This window comes from Ambystoma mexicanum, chromosome 2q (assembly GCF_040938575.1).
Source record: "Ambystoma mexicanum isolate Mex_15411 chromosome 2q, UKY_AmexF1_1, whole genome shotgun sequence".
Lineage (NCBI taxonomy): Eukaryota > Metazoa > Chordata > Amphibia > Caudata > Ambystomatidae > Ambystoma > Ambystoma mexicanum.
In genome coordinates, this window is record NC_090924.1 from 1443924898 (window position 1) to 1443948115 (window position 23218).

The following is a 23218-nucleotide window of genomic DNA, read 5'->3' on the forward strand; positions in this document are numbered from 1 at the left end:
TATAACCAAATTCTTCAGTGGTCCATTGAGACAAACTGACAACTAAGTACATGTCCTTACCAGTAATTTGATGTAACCAGTTCTTATGACTTTTGTCCATGTAGTAGTAACGGGGTAAAATCCCCAATAACAATCTAAACAAAGAATGTAGGTAGGACAGGTAAATTAAAATAATTGTCCAATTTGGAATATACATTAATTGTGTATGTCAAGTTTGCCAATGGCAACTACGCATTTTCGCTCGTACAACTAAATCCCGCCCTTCACCAAACGGGCAAAACAACTCTGCTTAAAGGTCACAAGCCATTTTTAATTTATTCTAAACAAATTGATTTTATGAGCCATTGTAAATTCCATAGTGAAAACAATTGTAATTAACCATCATTATGTATCCATATAAATATTCAGCTATGTCACATAATAACGTATTTCTAATATGGAAAGCGTGCTTCAAATATGGTAAGCACAACATATAACTTATTTGATTGCTACTCCTCGCATCCGATAACAGTTGTCGAGTGCCATTCAAGCTAAATCCCATTGAAAAGTAAGTCGTAACATATGCGGTCCTCTCTTACCAGTTCCTGGAACACAAACAGTCACACGCGTCGGCAGGCAAGCCGAACGCTTACTAGGTATGTCTTCTTATACTGGGCATCATCACTGTGCGCGGTTGCCACGGCAACGCAAGAAACGCGTCGTCATTGAAAACCGCATTCTATCCCCCGGCATTCTACAAATTACATACGCTGTATAAATCAATGTTTTGAGTAACGCCTTAAAAACCTCTGACAAAGCATATATACGCTTCTCTTGACCCAATAAGATTTGTTAAATACTTGAATAGTTACTGTCACAATATTGATTGTTCATAATCACGGGCACTAATGCACCAAAAACAAAAACGCTGTTAAACATTAAACACAGCATTCAAATGGCAATAATGAACTACCAATTATAATGGGGTATCCCTTTAAAGCACCCTGGGTTACATGTAACCTCATAATGTACGATGTGCCCTGTTCTTAATCAAAAATAGCAATGTAAATTATTCAAGCTTGAAAAACCAGATTGCAATGTACTACATCTCACAAGAATGAAACCATTTCATTATCTATATTAAGTCCTGTATTTGTTGAATTAAAGTAACAGATTGCTCTCGCTTCCGCTTGTCGTAACGCCTTCACTCTGTCACCACCTCTTTTGTTCAAGGTTACTTGTTTGAAACCAATAAATCTAATTTCCGATTTATGATGTAACTGATGTGTTTTTTGCCAATGTTCAGCTAACGGAAGTGATGGGTCTTGACTGCCAATTTTGGCTAAATGTTCACGAATACGAATTCTCAACTGTCTCTTGGTGCTCCCAATGTATAGTTTGTGGCAGACACAGATGATACCATATACTACAAAAGTTGTTTTGCAGTTTATTCCTTGTTTAATGATCCAACGTTTTCCATTTTTGTCTTCGAATTCCGTTGTTCGTTGATATGCATATTTACATTGTGGACAGACACCACATTTCCTGAAACCAGAATCTTTCTTGTGTAACCATGTACCTTGAGTAGTGCTATCAATGTCCGGTAATAATGATGGACTGAGAATGGATTTAAGTGTATTTGCTCTTCTGAAGGTAATGCGTGGGTGATCACTCACAAAATCACCAATATGACTGTCCAGTTTAAGTAAGTACCAATGTTTGTTCAAAATTTTGCGTAATCTCTGGTGGTCTGAACAATATTGAGTGATGAAGCTAATTGGCATATTAGCTTCCAAATTATTCCCTTGCCTCTGTCTCAAAGTATCCTGCTGCTGCATCAATTTGGTTCTCTTGTATGCTTTGCTTATATCTTTTTGGGCATATCCCCTTCTTCTGAAACGTCGTTGTAACAAATTACATTCCTCTTCAAATTTTAAGTTACTGTTACAATTTCGTCTCGCTCTAATATATTCACCCAATGGTATATTGGTAATAGTTGGTCGAAAATGACAACTCCTAGCATGCAATATTGAGTTAACTTCAGTTGGTTTTCTGAATGTAGTTGTTTGTAGTACTTGGCCTTCCAAATATATTGTCAAGTCCAAAAAATGTATCCGTTGTTTGTTACATTCTCCAGTAAATTGAATATCAAAACAATTAAGATTTAGCCTGTCCACAAATGCGTAAAATTCCTCTGTACTACTATCGACGATGCAGAATACATCGTCGATGTACCTCGTCCAAAATTGGATTTTCTCAATGAAAAATGATTCAGTGTATATTGCTTTGTCTTCCAACATCCCCATGAAGATATTCGCCAATGCTGGGGCATATTTAGTACCCATAGCTACCCCCTTGGTCTGTTGGTATACCTTGTTGTCAAAGGTAAAGACATTGAGATCAAACGTGAGATGTAACATTTCTTTAATCATGTTCAAATGGTTGTAATACGAGGCTGACTCATGCCTGAAAGTATAGTCAACTGCAATCATGGCCCATTTATGCTGAATAGACGTGTACAGTGCCTTCACATCTAGAGTCGCTAGAAGGAAGGTACTCTGCCAAGTAAAATTTTGTAGCTTCCGTATGAGACTGGTGGAATCTTGCAAATATGAATGAAGTAACATAGCCCTTGGTTTGAATAATAGATCCAGATATTCCGAAATATTCTCTGTGACCCACCCAATCCCACTCATGATAGGGCGGCCCTCTGGTATCCTTTCATAAGGTTTATGTATTTTCGGTAAGAAGTACATTGTTGGAGTTACCGGTTCTTTTATCCATAAGTAATTGCGTTCATCATCCGTTATCAATCCTTTTCTATGCCAATTAAGTATGTGCGCTTCAACTTGTTCCAATGCTGATTTTCGAAAATCATCCGTTCTTAATTCATAGCACCCAGGAGTATTTAGATGTCTGGATGCCATTTCCAAATAGTCCTCCCTATCCATTAGCACAATATTGCCTCCCTTGTCAGCCTCTTTGATTACTGTCCGTGAGTCCAATTTAAGCGAGATAAGTGCTTTCCTTTCTGATTTAGTTAAGTTGTTCTGAGTGATCCAATTCTTATGTTTTTTACAATTAAGATTATATAGATCTCGTGAAACTGCTTGTTGAAAAGTGTCAATAACGTTGTCAGATGCCAGCTGTGGCATAAATTTTGAACGTACTTTGAGTTCCTTTGTGATAAGAGTATCAGATTTTATCTTGAGTTCGTCTAATAGGTGAAATACATGATATTGATCATCTTCGGTCAATGAGCGCAATGTATACGTATCTTCAATATCCTGAATCGACTTATCACTGATCGGTATTCTCACCTCTTCAGGTGAGAAATCACCCGGTACTTTAGTTGCAAAAAATTTTTTTAACTTCAATTTTCTAGTAAATTTGAATAAATCGATTTGTACGTCCAATGGACTGAAGTTACATGTGCGTGCAAAGGATAAGCCCTTGTTAAGAAGAAGTCTTTCCTCTTGAGATATGGTTTTTTTAGACAAATTGAGGACAAGGTCATCTGTTATTTGTTGGTGCTCATCTCCTTGGAGCTGGCCCTGGTTTGTCTCTTGTTTACTTGTGAGATTCCTATGTTGCCGTCGTTTTCTACACCCCCTCCTTCCTCTTCTCCTAGCACAGGTGTCAAAATACCCATAGTTGGTGGTAGCTGAAAACGGACTGTTTTCTGGGTGGAATTACGATTCCCTTTCTTGTATCTTTTGATCTGATTCAAATATCCTCTTTGTTCAATTGACGAACTCAAGATAAAATCTGATACTCTTATCACAAAGGAACTCAAAGTACGTTCAAAATTTATGCCACAGCTGGCATCTGACAACGTTTACGCATTTGTGGACAGGCTAAATCTTAATTGTTTTGATATTCAATTTACTGGAGAATGTAACAAACAACGGATACATTTTTTGGACTTGACAATATATTTGGAAGGCCAAGTACTACAAACAACTACATTCAGAAAACCAACTGAAGTTAACTCAATATTGCATGCTAGTAGTTGTCATTTTCGACCAACTATTACCAATATACCATTGGGTGAATATATTAGAGCGAGACGAAATTGTAACAGTAACTTAAAATTTGAAGAGGAATGTAATTTGTTACAACGACGTTTCAGAAGAAGGGGATATGCCCAAAAAGATATAAGCAAAGCATACAAGAGAACCAAATTGATGCAGCAGCAGGATACTTTGAGACAGAGACAAGGGAATAATTTGGAAGCTAATATGCCAATTAGCTTCATCACTCAATATTGTTCAGACCACCAGAGATTACGCAAAATTTTGAACAAACATTGGTACTTACTTAAACTGGACAGTCATATTGGTGATTTTGTGAATGATCACCCACGCATTACCTTCAGAAGAGCAAATACACTTAAATCCATTCTCAGTCCATCATTATTACCGGACATTGATAGCACTACTCAAGGTACATGGTTACACAAGAAAGATTCTGGTTTCAGGAAATGTGGTGTCTGTCCACAATGTAAATATGCATATCAACGAACAACGGAATTCGAAGACAAAAATGGAAAACGTTGGATCATTAAACAAGGAATCAACTGCAAAACAACTTTTGTAGTATATGGTATCATCTGTGTCTGCCACAAACTATACATTGGGAGCACCAAGAGACAGTTGAGAATTCGTATTCGTGAACATTTAGCCAAAATTGGCAGTCAAGACCCATCACTTCCGTTAGCTGAACATTGGCAAAAAACACATCAGTTACATAATAAATCGGAAATTAGATTTATTGGTCTCAAACAAGTAACCTTGAACAAAAGAGGTGGTGACAGAGTGAAGGCGTTACGACAAGCGGAAGCGAGAGCAATCTGTTACTTTAATTCAACAAATACAGGACTTAATATAGATAATGAAATGGTTTCATTCTTGTGAGATGTAGTACATTGCAATCTGGTTTTTCAAGCTTGAATAATTTACATTGCTATTTTTGATTAAGAACAGGGCACATCGTACATTATGAGGTTACATGTAACCCAGGGTGCTTTAAAGGGTTACCCCATTATAATTGGTAGTTCATTATTGCCATTTGAATGCTGTGTTTAATGTTTAACAGCGTTTTTGTTTTTGGTGCATTAGTGCCCGTGATTATGAACAATCAATATTGTGACAGTAACTATTCAAGTATTTAACAAATCTTATTGGGTCAAGAGAAGCGTATATATGCTTTGTCAGAGGTTTTTAAGGCGTTACTCAAAACATTGATTTATACAGCGTATGTAATTTGTAGAATGCCGGGGGATAGAATGCGGTTTTCAATGACGACGCGTTTCTTGCGTTGCCGTGGCAACCGCGCACAGTGATGACGCCCAGTATAAGAAGACATACCTAGTAAGCGTTCGGCTTGCCTGCCGACGCGTGTGACTGTTTGTGTTCCAGGAACTGGTAAGAGAGGACCGCATATGTTACGACTTACTTTTCAATGGGATTTAGCTTGAATGGCACTCGACAACTGTTATCGGATGCGAGGAGTAGCAATCAAATAAGTTATATGTTGTGCTTACCATATTTGAAGCACGCTTTCCATATTAGAAATACGTTATTATGTGACGTAGCTGAATATTTATATGGATACATAATGATGGTTAATTACAATTGTTTTCACTATGGAATTTACAATGGCTCATAAAATCAATTTGTTTAGAATAAATTAAAAATGGCTTGTGACCTTTAAGCAGAGTTGTTTTGCCCGTTTGGTGAAGGGCGGGATTTAGTTGTACGAGCGAAAATGCGTAGTTGCCATTGGCAAACTTGACATACACAATTAATGTATATTCCAAATTGGACAATTATTTTAATTTACCTGTCCTACCTACATTCTTTGTTTAGATTGTTATTGGGGATTTTACCCCGTTACTACTACATGGACAAAAGTCATAAGAACTGGTTACATCAAATTACTGGTAAGGACATGTACTTAGTTGTCAGTTTGTGTCAATGGACCAATGAAGAATTTGGTTATATTATTCAATGAATTGAAGATCAATGATTACTAATGGGTTCTTCTTTCTTTCTTTTCTTTTTGTTTTTTGTGTTCTTTTTCTGTATATCTAAATATAACAATGTATCATGAATTGTATGCCTTTTTTGCTACACCCATGAATCCTTCCCTTTTGCCCATCCTTGTTTTTCTGTCTAATTTCTTTCATGCTATTATACACATTTTATGGTCACGATATTGGAAAACTGGAATTATGTTATACTTTAAAATGTCGTTCGTATAAATTGTTCTTTAACTTTGATATATTGTATGTCCTATATTATAATTTTGGGTAGCCCGGATTTGAAAAAGGCTCAGTGGAGCCGAAACATGTTATCATTTATGGGCTCAACGGTCATTGATGATCAATAAATCATAATCTATGACCTAAACTCAACTTTATTTGTTGGCGCAGAGTCCTGTATTTTCATTAATTATTGTACTCAGAGTGATCAACAGTACATCTAAAGTGCTGAACTGTGATGATGGAGTTATATGTAGAGTTCTTGGATGTGATTGGTGGATTGTTGTGTGACTGCTTAACAGTAGCCAATGAAGGAATGGTGCAGAGAGTGAATTGGAAAGAGTAGAAGGCCTGCCCCAGTGTTATGCGCTCCGCGGACACCTCTGGTGTTCACAGACAGGGGGTGCCACATGCAGAGCTTCTGAGCATGAAATGGGAGTGTATTTTGGGGATTAGCCAATCAGGTGTTGAAGTTCTGCTTTGTATTGAGAGAGGCTGTGTGTAGCGAAGATGGCGGAGGTGGAGAAAGTCAGGGTGTTGGTTGTTGGAGATATATTTGTTAATGGTTTGGAGAAGTATGCTAAATCTCGGAATGTGGCTAAAGATTTTGATACAAAAGGAGTAGAGTTGGTGTTTTGCAATGTGCCTGGTTTTAATTTGCAGGGAGAGCTGAAAGGTTGTCACGATATGGCTAGGTTCAATAGTCCAGATATACAGGGTCATTCATAGAATTTCGCACAAAAGTGGCACACGCGGCTGGCGAACAGTGTCCCCGTGCGATACACTGCGCCAGCCGCATGCGATAAAATCCATTTCTTCACACAGCGTATTCATGGATTTTAGCCTCCTAAACCAGCCGTGGCACAGAGTGGCGCAGCGACCCTGCAGCAGCGCCAGTTACGCCACCCTCGCGCAATGAAAAGACATCAAAATTCCCAATTCATCGCAAATGTTGCGCTAACCCTGGACCAATTCAAAGTGCTGCCAAACAGCAAACGCCAAGCGGGGAACGTGTATTTCGGGGGTTCGCGGGAAGTTTCACACGCGATTGTCCTGGGTACGTGTATATCAGGGGTGCGCGTGAAGTAACACACGCAATTCCATCAGGGCACGTGTATTTCGGGTTGCGTGGGAAGTTCCACATGCGATTGTCCTGGGTACGTGTATTCCAGGGGTGCGCGGGAAGTATCACACAAAAATTCAGCAGGGTACGTGTATTTCAGGGGAGTGCAGGAAGTTTCACACGCGATTCCATCAGGGCACGTGTATTTCAGGGGTGCGCGGGAAGTACTACACTTGAATTGGCCGTGTGGGTCCTCCCAGGTGTTCCCTCTACACCCTCCATGGCCCCTGCAGGCAGCCCACACCACAGGGAATACCCTGCACCCCTGCTCATGCCCCGCAGGCATCCCATCCACCATGGGCATGCCCCCCATCCAAGCCACATGTCACCTTGCACTACTGATCAACAACGCTTGTCTCCCAGCACCCTCACCCCCGAGCACTGTGGGGAACCTGCCAGCAGGCCCCCACTCATGTCCAACTCATGTCCCCCTGCACCCCTCCCCAGCATCCAGGGGCACCCTCCACCAGGCCCCCACTACTGTCTCCCTGCACCCCCACCCCTAGCATCCAGGGGCACCCTCCACCAAGCCCCCACTGCTGTCTACCACCTCCCTCCCCCCAGCAGTGCGATTCGCCTGGGTACGTGTATTTCTGGGGTGCGCGTGTAGTCTTACACGCGATTTCATCAGGGTACGTGTATTATGGGTCCACGTGAACTTCCACACGCGATATCAGCAGGGTAGGTGTATTACGGGGTTCGCGGGAAGTTCCACACACAATTGCCCGGGTACGTGTATTTCGGGGTGCGCAGGAAGTTCCACACGCGATTGCCCTGGGTACGTGTATTTCGGGGTGTGCGGGAAGTTCCACACGCGATTGCCCTGGGTACGTGTATTTCGGGGTGCGCGGGAAGTTCCACACGCGATTGCCCTGGGTACGTGTTTTTCGGGTTGCACGGGAAGTTCCACACGCGATTGTCCGTGGTGTGTGTATTTCGGGGTGCGCGTGAAGTTTCACACGCGATTTCAGCAGGGTACGTGTATTCCAAGGTGCGCAGGAAATTCCACATGCGAATCCAGCAGCCTACGTGTATTTCGGGGGTGCCGGGGAGTCCTACACGTGAATCGGCCATGTGGGTCCTCCCAGCTGTTCCCTCTACACCCTCCACGGCTCCTGCAGGCGGCCCACACCACAGGGGACTACCCTGCACATGTCCCGCAGACAGCCCATCCACCATGGCCATGCCCCACGCCAACCCACATGTCACCTTGCACTACTGCCTACCAACGCATGTCTCCCAGCACCCCCACCCTCCAGCAGTGCAGGGGCACACTCCACCAGGCCCCCACTCATGTCCAACTCATGTCCCCCGGCACCCCCACCCTCCAGCAGTCAGGGGCACCCACCACCAGGCCCCCACTCATGTCTCCCAGCACCCCCACCCCCCTGCATCCAGGGGCACCCTCCACCAGGCCCCCACTCATGTTCAACTCATGTCCCCCTGCACCCCCACCCCCCAGCAGTGCAGGGCACCTGTCAGCAGGCCCCCACACATGTCTCCCAGCACCCCCGCCCCCCTGCATCCAGGGGCACCCTCCACCAGGCACCCACTCATGTCCAACTCATGTCCCCCTGCTCCCCCTCCCCCCAGCAGTGCAGGGCACCTGTCAGCAGGCCCCCACACATGTCTCCCAGCACCCCCACCCTCCTGCATCCAGGGGCACCCTCCACCAGGCCACACTCATGTCCAACTCATGTCCCCCTGCACCCCCACCCCCCTGCATCCAGGGGCACCCTCCACCAGGCCCCCACTCATGTCCAACTCATGTCCCCCTGCACCCCTACCCCCCAGCAGTGCAGGACACCTGTCAGCAGGCCCCCACACATGCCTCCCAGCACCCCCACCCGCCAGCATCCAGGGGCACCATCCACCAGGCCCCCACTCATGTCTGACTCATGGCCCCCTGCACCCCCTCCCCCCAGCAGTGCAGGGCACCTGTCAGCAGGCCCCCACACATGTCTCCCAGCACCCCCGCCCTCCTGCATCCAGGGGCACCCTCCACCAGGCCCCACTCATGTCCAACTCATGTCCCCCTGCACCCCCACCCCCTGCATCCAGGGGCACCATCCACCAGGCCCCCACACATGTCCAGGGGCACCCTCCACCAGGCCCCCACTCATGTCCAACTCATGTCTCCCTGCACCCCCATCCCCCAGCAGTGCAGGGCACCTGTCAGCAGGCCCCCACACATGTCTCCCAGTACCCCCAACTCCCTGCATCCAGGGGCACCCTCCACCAGGCCCCCACTCATGTCCAACTCATGTCCCCCTGCACCCCCACCCCCCAGCAGTGCAGGGCACCTGTCAGCAGGCCCCCACTCATGTCTCCCAGCACCCCCACCCCACAGCATCCAGGGGCACCATCCACCAGGCCCCCACACATGTCCAGGGGCACCCTCCACCAGGCCCCCACTCATGTCCAACTCATGTCCCCCTGCACCCCCACCCACCAGCAGTGCAGGGCACCTGTCAGCAGGCCCCCACACATGTCTCCCAGTACCCCCAACTCCCTGCATCAAGGGGCACCCTCCACCAGGCCCCCATTCATGTCCAACTCATGTCCCCCTGTTCCCCCATCCCCCAGCAGTGCAGGGCACCTGTCAGCACCCCCACCCTCCTGCATCCAGGGGCACCCTCCACCAGGCCCCACTCATGTCCAACTCATGTCCCCCTGCACCCCCACCCCCCAGCAGTGCAGGGCACCTGTCAGCAGGCCCCCATACATGTCTCCCAGCACCCCCACACGCCAGCATCCAGGGGCACCCTCCACCAGGCCCCCACACATGTCTCCCAGCACACCCACCCCCCTGCATCCAGGGGCACCCTCCACCAGGCCCCCACTCATGTCCAACTCATGTCCCCCTGCACCCCCACCCCCCAGCAGTGCAGGGCACCTGTCAGCAGGCCCCCACACATGTCTCCCAGCACCCCCACCCCACAGCATCCAGGGGCACCCTCCACCAGGCCCCCACACATGTCCAGGGGCACCCTCCACCAGGCCCCCACTCATGTCCAACTCATGTACCCCTGCACCCCCATCCCCAAGCAGTGCAGGGCACCTGTCAGCAGGCCCCCACACATGTCTCCCAGTACCCCCAACTCCCTGCATCCAGGGGCACCCTCCACCAGGCCCCCACTCATGTCCAACTCATGTCCCCCTGCACCCCCAGCCCCCAGCAGTGCAGGGCACTTGTCAGCAGGTCCCCACACATGTCTCCCAGCACCCCCACCCCCCTGCATCCAGGGGCACCCTCCACCAAGCCCCCACTCCTGTCTACCAACCCCCCACACCCCAGCAGTGCAATTCGCCTGGGTACGTGTATTTCTGGGGTGCACGTGTAGTCTTATAAGCGATTTCATCAGGGAACGTGTATTATGAGTCCACGTGAACTTCCACACGCAATATCAGCAGGGTACGTGTATTACGGAGTTCGCGGTAAGTTCCACACGCGATTGCCCTGGGTACGTGTATTTCGGGGTGCGCGGGAAGTTCCACATACGATTGCCCTGGGTACGTGTATTTCGGGGTGCGCGGGAAGTTCCACACGCGATTGCCCTTGGTACATGTATTTCGGGGTGCGTGGGAAATTTCACACACGATTGCCCTGGGTACGTGTATTTCGGGGTGCGCGGGAAGTTCCACATGCGATTGCCCTGGGTAAGTGTATTTCGGGGTGTGCAGGAAGTTCGACATGCGATTGCCCTGGGTACGTGTATTTCGGGGTGCACGGCAAGTTCCACACGCGATTGTCCGTGGTCCGTGTATTTCAGGGTGCGCGTGAAGTTTCACACGCAATTTCAGCAGGGTACGTGTATTCCAAGGTGCGCAGGAAATTCCACACGCGAATCCAGCAGCCTACGTGTATTTCGGGGGTGCCGGGGAGTCCTACATGTGAATTGGCCATGTGGGTCCTCCCAGCTATTCCCTCTACACCCTCCACGGCCCCTGCAGGTGGCCCACACCACAGGGGACTACCCTGCACATGTCCCGCAGGCAGCCCATCCACCATGGCCATGCCCCCCAGCCAACCCACATGTCACCTTGCACTACTGTCCACCAACGCATGTCTCCCAGCACCCCCACCCTCCAGCAGTGCAGGGGCACACTCCACCAGGCCCCCACTCATGTCCAACTCATGTCCCCCGGCACCCCCACCCCCCAGCAGTCAGGGGCAACCACCACCAGGCCCCCACTCATGTCTCCCAGCACCCCTACCACCCTGCATCCAGGGGCACCCTCCACCAGGCCCCACTCATGTCCAACTCATGTCCCTCTGCACCCCCACCCCCAGCAGTGCAGGGCACCTGGCAGCAGGCCCCCACACATGTCTCCCAGCACCCCCACCCCACAGCATCCAGGGGCAACCTCCACCAGGCCCCCACACATGTCTCCCAGCACCCCCACCCCCCTGCATCCAGGGACACCCTCCACCAGGCCCCCACTCATGACCAACTCATGTCCCCCTGCACCCCCACCCCTCAGCAGTGCAGGGCACCTGTCGGCAGGCCCCCACACATGTCTCCCAGCACCCCTACCCCCCTGCATCCAGGGGCACCCTCCACCAGGCCACACTCATGCCCAACTCATGTCCCCCTGCACCCCCACCCCCCTGCATCCAGGGGCACCCTCCACCAGGCCCCCACTCATGTCCAACTCATGTCCCCCTGCACCCCCACCCCCAGCAGTGCAGGACACCTGTCAGCAGGCCCCCATACATGTCTCCAAGCACCCCCACCCACCAGCATCCAGGGGCACCCTCCACCAGGCCCCCACTCATGTCTCCCAGCACCCATACCACCCTGCATCCAGGGGCACCCTCCACCAGGCCCCACTCATGTCCAACTCATGTCCCTCTGCACCCCCACCCCCAGCAGTGCAGGGCACCTGGCAGCAGGCCCCCACACATGTCTCCCAGCACCCCCACCCCACAGCATCCAGGGGCAACCTCCACCAGGCCCCCACACATGTCTCCCAGCACCCCCACCCCCCTGCATCCAGGGACACCCTCCACCAGGCCCCCACTCATGACCAACTCATGTCCCCCTGCACCCCCACCCCTCAGCAGTGCAGGGCACCTGTCGGCAGGCCCCCACACATGTCTCCCAGCACCCCTACCCCCCTGCATCCAGGGGCACCCTCCACCAGGCCACACTCATGCCCAACTCATGTCCCCCTGCACCCCCACCCCCCTGCATCCAGGGGCACCCTCCACCAGGCCCCCACTCATGTCCAACTCATGTCCCCCTGCACCCCCACCCCCAGCAGTGCAGGACACCTGTCAGCAGGCCCCCATACATGTCTCCAAGCACCCCCACCCACCAGCATCCAGGGGCACCCTCCACCAGGCCCCCACACATGTCTCCCAGCACCCCCACCCCCCTGCATCCAGGGGCACCCTCCACCAGGCCCCCACTCATGTCCAACTCATGTCCCCCTGCACCCCCACCCCCCAGCAGTGCAGGGCACCTGTGAGCAGGCCCCCAAACATGTCTCCCAGCACCCCCACCCCCCTGCATCCAGGGGCACCCTCCACCAGGCCCCCACTCATGTCCAACTCATGTCCCCCTGCACCCCCACCCCCCAGCAGTGCAGGACACCTGTCAGCAGGCCCCCATACATGTCTCCCAGCACCCCCACATGCCAGCATCCAGGGGCACCCTCCACCAGGCCCCCACACATGTCTCCCAACACCCCCACCCCCCTGCATCCAGGGGCACCCTCCACCAGGCCCCCACTCATGTCCAACTCATGTCCCCCTGCTCCCCCACCCCCCAGCATCCAGGGGCACCCTCCACCAAGGCCCCACTTCATGTCCCCCTGCACCCCCACCCCCCTGTATCTAAGGGCACCCTCCACCAGGCCCCCACTTCATGTCCCCCTGCACCCCCAAACCCCCACACTGTGGGGCACCCTCCACCAGGCCCCCACTTCATGTCCCCCTGCACCCCCACCCCCCAGCACTGTGGGGCACCCTCCACCAGGCCCCCACTCATGTCCCCTGGCACCCCCACCCCGCAGAATCCAGGGGCACCCTCCACCAGGCCCCACTCCTGTCTAACTCATGTCCCCCTGCACCCCCACCCCCCTGCATCTAAGGGCACCCTCCACCAGGCCCCCACTTCATTTCCCCTGCACCCCCAGCCCCCAGCACTGTGGGGCATCCTCCACCAGGCCCCCACTCATGTCCCCCTGCACCCCCACCCCCCAGCATCCAGGAGCACCCTCCACCAGGCCCCACTCATGTCCAACTCATTTCCCCCTGCACCCCCACCCCCTGCATCCAGGGGCACCCTCCACCATTCCCCCACTTCATGTCCCCCTGCACCCCCACCCCCTTGCATCCAGGGGCACCTTCCACCAGGCCCCCACTTCATGTCCCCCTGCACCTGACCCCCCTCCATCCAGGGGTACCCTCCACCAGGCCCCACTCATGTCTAACTCATGTCCCCCCTGTACCCCCACGCCCTGCATCCAGGGACACCCTCCACCAGGCCCCCACTTCATGTCCCCTGCACCACCACCCCCTGCATCCAGGGGCACCCTCCACCAGGCACCCACTTCATGTCCCCCTGCTCCCCCACCCCCCAGCATTCAGTGGCACCCTCCACCAGGCCCCCACTTCATGTCCCCCTGCTCCCCCACCCCCCAGCACTGTGGGACACCCTCCACAAGGCCCCCACTTCATGTCCCCCTGCACCCCCATCCCCCAGCACTGTGGGGCACCCTCCACCAGGCCCCCACTCATGTTCCCCTGCACATCCACCCCCCAACATCCAGGGGCACCCTCCACCAGGCCCCACTCATGTCCAACTGATGTCCCCCTGTGCCCCCACCCCCCTGCATCCAGGGGCACCCTCCACCAGGCCAGCACTTCATATCCCCCTGCACCCCCACCCCCCAGCACTGTGGGGCAGCCTCCACCAGGCCCCCACTCATGTCCCCCTGTACCCCCACCCCCCTGCATCCAGGCCACCCTCCACCAGGCCCCCACTTCATGTCCCCCTGCACCCCCACCCCCCAGCACTGTGGGGCACCCTCCTCCAGGCCCTCACTTCATGTCCCCCTGCACCCCCACCCCCAGCACTGTGGGGCACCCTCCACCAGGCACCCACTCATGTCCCCCTGCACCCCCACCCCCCAGCATCCAGGGGCACCCTCCACCAGGCCCCACTCATGTCCAACTCATGTTCCCATGCACCCCCACCCCCCTACATCCAGGGGCACCGTCCACCATGCCCCCACTTCATGTCCCCCTGCACCCCCACCCCCCAGCACTGTGGGGCACTCTCCACCAGGCCCCCCTTCATGTCCCCTGCACCCCCACCCCCCAGCACTGTGGGGCACCCTCCACCAGGCCCCCACTTCATGTCCCCCTGCACACCCACCCCCCAGCACTGTGGGGCACCCTCCACCAGGCCCCAACTCATGTCCCCCTGCACCCCCAGCCCGAGCACTGTGGGGCACCCTCCACCCGGCCCCCACTCCTGTCTCCCAATCCCCCCCAGCCCCCAGCAGTGCGATTTGCCTAGGTATGTGTATTTCAGGGGTGCGCGGGTAGTCTTACACGCGATTTCATCAGGGTACGTGTATTATGGGTCCGCGTGAACTTCCACACGGGATATCAGCAGGGTACGTGTATTACGGGTTTCGCGTGAACTTCCACACGCGACTGGGCCTGTGAGAGTGGGGTACGTGTATTCCTGGGGTGGGCAGGAATATTTACTCACGCCTGGGCCTGGGAGAGCGTGTCACGTGTATTCCTGGGGTGGGTGGGAAGATTTACACGATCGCCTACAACGCGCCAAAAAAAAAGTCCTATCCGGAACCACGTACGCCAGCATGAAGCAGGCGCACGTCGCGCACAGCATAAAAGAGTGCGCAAACAACAAACACGCTCAGACGCCAGGATGAATATACCGTTCCTAGCAGCAGTGGCCGTGGGATACCGCAGGAGGAGGAGGAGGATAGTCAGGGCCAGAATCTTCACACCCAGAACCAGCCTATTTGGTATGCCTGATGACCAGGTGTATGGGAGGTACAGGTTTCCACCACACATAATACTCAACCTGGTCAGTGAGTGGGAGGATGACCTCAAATCACCCACCCTGTGCTCCCAAGCACTCAGACCCCTGGAGAAGGTCCTCAATGTACTGCACTTCTTGGCTACCGGATCATTTCAGCGAGTGCCATAGTGGGGGGGGGGTGTCACAGGCCACGCAGTCACGGTGCCTACACCAGGTGTTGGCCATCATCACTGCACGCCCATCAGTCCGCAGGCACATATACCTGCCCAGAACACCTGCAGAAAGGCAGGCTGTCAGCCAGGATTTCTACAGGGTGGCACAATTTCCCAAAGTTCTAGGTGACATTGATTGCACCCATGTGGCTCTACGTCCCCCCAGGGCATCTGAGCACATCTATAGAAACCGCAAGCACTGGCATTCCATCAACGTCCAGGTAGTATGTGATGCCAAGGGAATCATCAGTATATGCAAACTATCCAGGGTCCACCCACAACAGCTTCATTTACAGGATGTGAAACCTAAACCGAGACATTGAAGCTGGGCGGCATGGCGATGCATGCCTGCTTGGTGAGTATAAATGCCACAGCACACACATGCATGACTGACAGATACAGAGTAATGTCACTACCCGACTAATGATCCCCATCACCACCTCCCCAGGGGACAGTGCCTACCCACATGATGACGCCAATTCGGAACCCCATCACGCCTCCCGAGGTAAGATACAACACAGTCCATATTGCAACCCGGGGCATAGTGGAGCGCACATTCAGAGTGCTCAAGTCACGCTTTCGCTCCCTTGACCGTTCTGGCACGCAGCTGTTATACGCTCCCCCAGTAGTGTGCAGGATCATAGTGGCAGCATGTGTCCTGCACAATGTTGCAACACACCGGGGCCTGGCTGTAGACATGGTGGTGCCTCCGCATCCCCAACCACATGCACGCCCGCTGCGCATGGGAGGGGAAAGGGCACGAGGTGAGGCAGCCTGTACGCAGCTGGTGGCTAATTATTTCACATAGAAATCACACCCCTGTGGAGTACACACAGCCCTGGCACATACCATCTGACAATCAATGATGACTCAATCTGACAATTCTGATGAATTACGGGACAGTCAACTGTCAGAACCATAGCAGCCTGAGATTGTTCATCTGGAAGTGTCACAATGTGTGCATCCCTACCTACACAAATACCACCAATGCAGTGTCATCAAAAGACACTTCTATGCAGCAAAAATGAATACCCACTTGCAAAATACAACATGAGAACAGTGCCATGTCACCCAACCCCTCCCCGGCACCGCCACACAACACACCATGGCATGTCATGCTATGTGAGAGCAAACAAATTAATCCCCACAACATGACACAAGTGTCACAAACTACAGTGTCCCTAATCGAAACTGGCCGCACATGAAATGCTCACAGTAATGCAGGACCAACAACACACATTATCAAATATTTACCAATAATACTAATCACCTACACAACCTCCAACCTACCATAAACATGACAGTACGGATTTAAAAAATTGGTAGTCTCACTACCTGATAATGCCAGCACTTCGAACACTTCCAACTGTACAGTGTTAGCGCCACGCAAATGTGTAGGTGCACTGCTTACAACATGGACTCCATTTCCAAAGTAGACCACCTTGTGAAGACATGAGAAATGGACCTGCAATTTAGGAGGATGAGATGGATGCAGAGGCACATATCAATACACCATGCAGTGTACAATACAACAACAATATGCACTAGGAATGTATACACAGTATTGACTACAGACTGCCCACACATCAAATGGGAGTCCAACGTCACTGTGTAAGTCAATGTCACTTGGGCACACCCTTTGCATGCCCATGGAAACAGGAAGCAGGAGGGGTGTGTGTCGCACAAACCCAAGCATCTGACCCAAATTCAGGACAAGCCTGCATGTGCCCAGCCACAATACAGCGTATGCCCATGGGAGCCACACAAGGCAACACACTGTCCAAAAAAATCAAAAATCAAAAAACAAAAATTCAAAAATCAAAAATCAAAAATTCAAAAATCAAAAAACCAAAAATCAAAAATCAAAAATCAAAAATGGCCATGAATGGGCCAGGGGGTGTGGGGGAGGCCACCCAGGAGGTCGGAGGGCAGGGTGCACACCAAAACCCACCTGTGTGGATCTTGCGGAAAAAAAAAACACCTCCATGGGCTCATGGCCTGCACGGCTACCCGATTGTGGGAGAATCGCTGCTGTCGCTCTGCTCACCCTCTGCAGCTGCATCAGGAGGTGGTGGCACTATGAGAGGCAGCCCACGCAAAGCCCTAGTCTGGTCCTCCATGGCAGCAAGCATGCAGGTGTGGAAGGTCTGGTTCTGGAGGATAATTGTGTAGAGGTCCCCATGCAACAACTCACGGGATGCCTGGACCTCCTCCCTAGTTGCCTGCATCTCAGCTGAGAGTGTATGTGTGAGCCGCTCCAGCTGCTGTTCTGTCCTTGCATTAGCTGAAGCTTCAAGCTCAACAAGAGTTACCCTGAGCTGACGGAGTTCCACCCTCAGGGCTTCCCTGTGACCCTGCGACTCAATAGAAATGGCTTCCCGCAGAGTCTCCAGTGCCGCCCGCCAGTCCCTGTTGGACGCCAACATGTCCTGCCTGTGTGACTGGCAAATGGAGTCTGTTGCCTGCTGTAGTTATTCAATCAGCCTTTCAATGGAAGTGGCCACCCTATACATGGCATGAGCCATCATCTCAGTTGATGCTGCCTGTTGGTTTGCCATACCGTATATGGATTGCTCCCAATGCGGTATTGCCCGGTGGCGTACGGCCACCGTGTCGGTGGGCACCACACCTGTCTGGGGAAAGGCGAACTGCGCCTTGCTGTGCCGGCACTGCCTGAGGCTGCAGGAATGCATTCCCCCTCTGATCTGCTGGCCCAGGAACAGGATCAGATTTTGCAGAGTGTGACCCTGCATCCTTAACTACCAAAGGCGGACCTACCAGCACTGACATCCCCATTGAGGGTTCTACCCCTGGTGCAGGTGGGTTGGACAGTACAGAATCCCTCCCAGAAACACCTACCTGCGACGACAAATTGGTCTCATCATCCGAATCGACACCTGAATAGAGCTCGGGGGAGGTGCACCCAGAGACACCCCTTGAGATGATGGTCTGCAGCAAGTGTGGGTTCTCACCCACCACCACACCACATCCCTCACTGGTGCCCAGTCGGGCCTGAGACCCCTCCTGGGTCTGCACCATCTCCACAACCCCAGCAGTATCAAGTGCGTCATCCCCTGCAAAGACATGAAAGAAAAGAAATGGGAACAGGCATTAGCACCATGGCACACAATTAGGGCTGAAAAGCAATAGAAACAGTACTTCATTGACACATGTCCCACATGACTATAACCCTCCCATGCATGCACCGTCACTGCGTGTGAAGGGGAGGCAAATGGCACACATTGATGACACCAAGATGGAAGACCAACACATTTGCTGCATGCTGACTAGCAGTGCCATCACACATTGGCCTGTGATTGGCATGTCCAATACACATACATGACACATGCCATCACACAGATGGCATGTACCATAGCCATGTAACACATGTGACAATAGGACTGAGAAATACCTACTGAAAGTGGTGGAAGGCAGACAATCAGCCTGAATGAACACAGAATATTACGCAACTATGTTGTGGCAAGATAACACTTCAAGGGCAACTGGTGTGAGGTTGGGCTGAATGTCTACTGTTGCCAGATGGGATACTGCAATACCCAAATCCTGGTGCGCAGAATGTATTGGATGAAGCACATGGGTGACCCAAACCACTCAGGCACACACACCCTCACCTGGCACTCAATCAGAAACACTCACACACACACCATGCACATGGATGACACACACATGCATGTGCACTCACCGGACAATGCCTCGTAATCTAGCAGGTCTCCCACGCCTTGGATCTGTTCCTCCGTGATGTAGGTCCCAGCAACATACTCATGTGGAGTGAGTTCTATGTCCTCTGCTGGAGACCCACCTCCAGTCACTAGAGTTGCGGCATGACTTGAGGCCAGCTTTTTCTTTGCCCTGTGCTTCAGGTCATTCCAGCGTTTGTAGCAATCATTAGCTGTGCGCCTCACGAATCCAAGGGCACTTATGAGGTCCGTGATGGTCTGCCAGTGTGCCTGACGTTGTGCAGGTGTGGTCTTGCATCCTGCAGTAATCACCATTTCGCTGTCATGTGCGGACACATACTCCACAAGTGCATCAAGTTCGGCCTGATTGAAGCTGGGCTTCCTTGGTGGGCCGGACTGTGTAGCCGTGTCTGGGGCATCAGCCTGTACTGGACGAGCACTCTTCCTCTTCCGCTTGGAAGGTGGCGGGGATCCTGAGTGTCCTACGCCGCTCTGGACACTAGGGGCAGGAGCCCCGGTGGACTGTGGACTAGGAGTGTGGGAATGAACACTCACCATGGGACTTGGTGCAGGCATTAGTGTGATGTAGTCAGGGGGAACGTCAGCAGGATGGACTGGGACCGACACTGTCCTGGCTGGGAGACTCAGAGCTGGGGTGGATGGAGTGGTAGCTGCCCCTGCAGCCTCCCCACCCTGCCTACTCGGGGCAGCAGATGACATAGCTGCCCCTGATCCACATGGCCTGGTGACACCAACGTGCACCGCCACACGTGGCCTAGACCTGCTGACCTGGAAGTCAGCCATGGAGTCACCCTGTGCCAGGTCTGGTGCCACAATGGACTGGTCCAACAAGGGCTGAGCAGGGATGGTGTCAGCCACGTTACCCTCAACCAGGGGGGGCATGGGTGTCCCTGACTGGTCACACATGGGGGGCTAGGGGCACCCTGCAAGTCCCAGCCACGTCCCCTACCATATCCACCAAGGCCACCTCTTGTGGCTCGCCCACCTTTGCCACCCTTACCGCGTGCTTGCCTCCCAACCATGGCACTGATGTTGGTGTGCGTATGGGAGTCGCAGTAAACTATTGTCCTGGGCAATTGGGGGTCAAAGGGGAAGGGTACTAGATGGAATTCATACCCTAGTGCTCTAGCAAGGCTGTATGTGACCCCTGGGGGAAGATGACGGGTCACGCAATGCATAGGCACCCCAAAAAAGGGAGCTAATGTGCACGCAACCCCCCTAGACCATGTGCGTGGAAAAATAAACCTGCACTATGCTGTGGCACCCAGAAACACAAAAATGAATGTATGCGTGTCACACGCAGCCTCGACTGGGCTCTGAAGGGGTAGGCAACACACGGGGCAAGCACAGATGTTAAATACGTGCGCGACTCACCGTCGGCAACACCCCCGCCAAAAGAAGAATTGTACGCTGTCAGAGGTATCAGGGAGTATGACCTTGGAACGCCGTGAAGTTAATCGCGTGTGAACCAACAAGAAGTACAGATTTCACCCACTCGCTCTCCACGAAAAGCACGTACAAGGAAATGGCGTTCTACACGTACCTTTTAAACATGCCCACACGACCAGCATCACTTCCGCGTGTACGCGCTAAGGCCCCATCCTCCAATTACACAAGCTGACACTCTGACGTGCAGTCATTGGACATGTAACATGCACCCGTGTACAGGGAAACGCCCGCGCATGCACGTCTCAGACGAGCGCATACGCGCTGCTGGTCTTTGGGCCAATGAATTCGCGTACGTGTGTTGACGTGCTTATGCGCTAAGGCCCTTTCCTCGAATTACACGCAGGCGTGCTGGATTTTCACGTTCCAATGCTGCCTGCACATCAGCCAGGGGTGCTTTTGATGTGACCACCCCTGCTGGAAGCGAAGACTCCCGACTGGGATTTCATCGCTCCACAGCCCAGCCCCAGGACCCAGTTGCCCACCCACTCCTGCCTCTGGGGTTGTCATGTCGGGCACTGCAACATCTGGCATCACTGACAACACCCGGCCCGAGAGGCAGAGGGGCACCAGCTTCACTGCCACCGAAGTTGGTGTCCTGGTTGAGCAAGTCCTGGGGCAGTATGATGCCCTCTTCGGAAGTTTGGACGCCGACAAGGAAGGACAGACTCGGATCTGGATGGACATCGTGACCGCCATCAACGCGGAGGGGGTGACAGTCTGACTATTCCATCATGTCAAGAAGCACTGGGAGGACTTCAGGTCCAGGACCCTCAACAAGGCCTGGCACCTCTTGAAGACAGCGGATGCTAAGGGGCACTGGGGCCACCTGTCGGATGATCAGATGAGGGTCCTGGAACGCATATCCCCAGCGCTCCACGTCCAGGTCCTTGAGAGGCAGACCCGTCTGGAGTCGAGCGGTAAGTGTACATGCATCATGATTGTAAGCTGTGCGTGTGGTGATGTGCCAGTAGTGTGCAGGTTGCACATGTGTTTTTATGGGGCCAAGTATGGGAGGGGTGTACAGGGCCATGAGGCTAACACATGCAAGGGCTCTCATGTGTGAGACATGGATGGTGCTTGTGTGTGTAGGCTTGCATGCCAAATGCAGTTGTGTGGGCACACATGGATGTTGTTTTCAGCTGCATGTATCAGCACTGTGTACATGTGCATGTGTGTGTATTTGACAAGGGTGCAACAATGATGCAACATGGATGCATGTGACAGTGGGATGTGGAAGCCTGATTGGCAGATGTGACTTGGATGCCAATCTGAACACTGCGACAGTTGGCAGAGGTGTACACATGCATGCAAGTGTGGTGGTGTGTGTGCATGTGTAGTGCACTCCCTGTGTTGCATGTGATGTCTGGCTCACCTTTGTCTGCTCATGCTGTTTTATGTGTATGGATGGTGCTGGCTGTTGCGATATGGCTGTGGTATGGCTCATGTGTGCGAGTTGAAATGACATGTGTGTTGGCGATTGTGATGCCATGTCTGAGGTTTGCCAATGCCACTCATGTACAACTGTCATGTGTGTATGTGTCCATTATACAGTGCCCTGATGCCTGTGTTTTATTTCTCCCTGTCTGCAGTGTCAACTGATGAAGAGGGCGGAGAAGATGCTGTGGAGCACAGCGGCGGGGATCGCACCGCCAGCCGGAGACGCAAGGCCCGGCTCCCCTCCCAGGTTGTGATCTCGTCGGGGAGTGAGGAGTCCAGTGCCGCATCCCAGGCCGCAGCTGCCAGGGGGAGGTCCAAGAGGCGGAGGTCGGAGGTGGACTCCTCGGCAGCAGAAGGGGCAGCTGGGACCCCACAGGGCCCAACGGGGGAAGATGGCACGGAGTCATCCAGGTTGGTGGGGAGTTTGGTGGAGGAGGAGGCTGTGCAAGCGACAGAGACGGGGTCTGGAGGTGGGGATTCCACTGGTGCTAGTGTTGCATTGTAAAAATACCACTGGTTTATTTAATTAATATAAAATCACCGGTTGGGTCTTTTTGCCAGAACTCTTTTGCAAAATGGCGTACATATCCTTCTCTGTAACTCCAACCAAGGTCAGGCCCTTTGTTCCACTTTTTGGCGGGCTTCTCCACAGAAGCCCTCCAACTGGTACCACTCTGTCTGGGATTCACAAGATGTGTGGGTGGGGAAATTGGCACCCTGGACTACGTTGTCTTAGCAACCCAAGTTGCACTCTGTCTTGATTGGCCCAGTGGTGAGCCGCCCCGCTCACCACTTAGCATGTATGAGTGACGACTAGGCTGTTGAATGGGGGTTTTTCGGCATAAAAGCAGGGCTTTTGGGACTAGAACTTCAGAAGTCACCACAGGACCTAAGAAATCCGAAGAGGGGAGAAGCTGAGCCATCTGCAACGACGACACCACCGGTGGAGCCCTGCTGCAACAACCTCACCACTTCCCTGATGACAAGAGAAGATCTTCAGCTGAAGA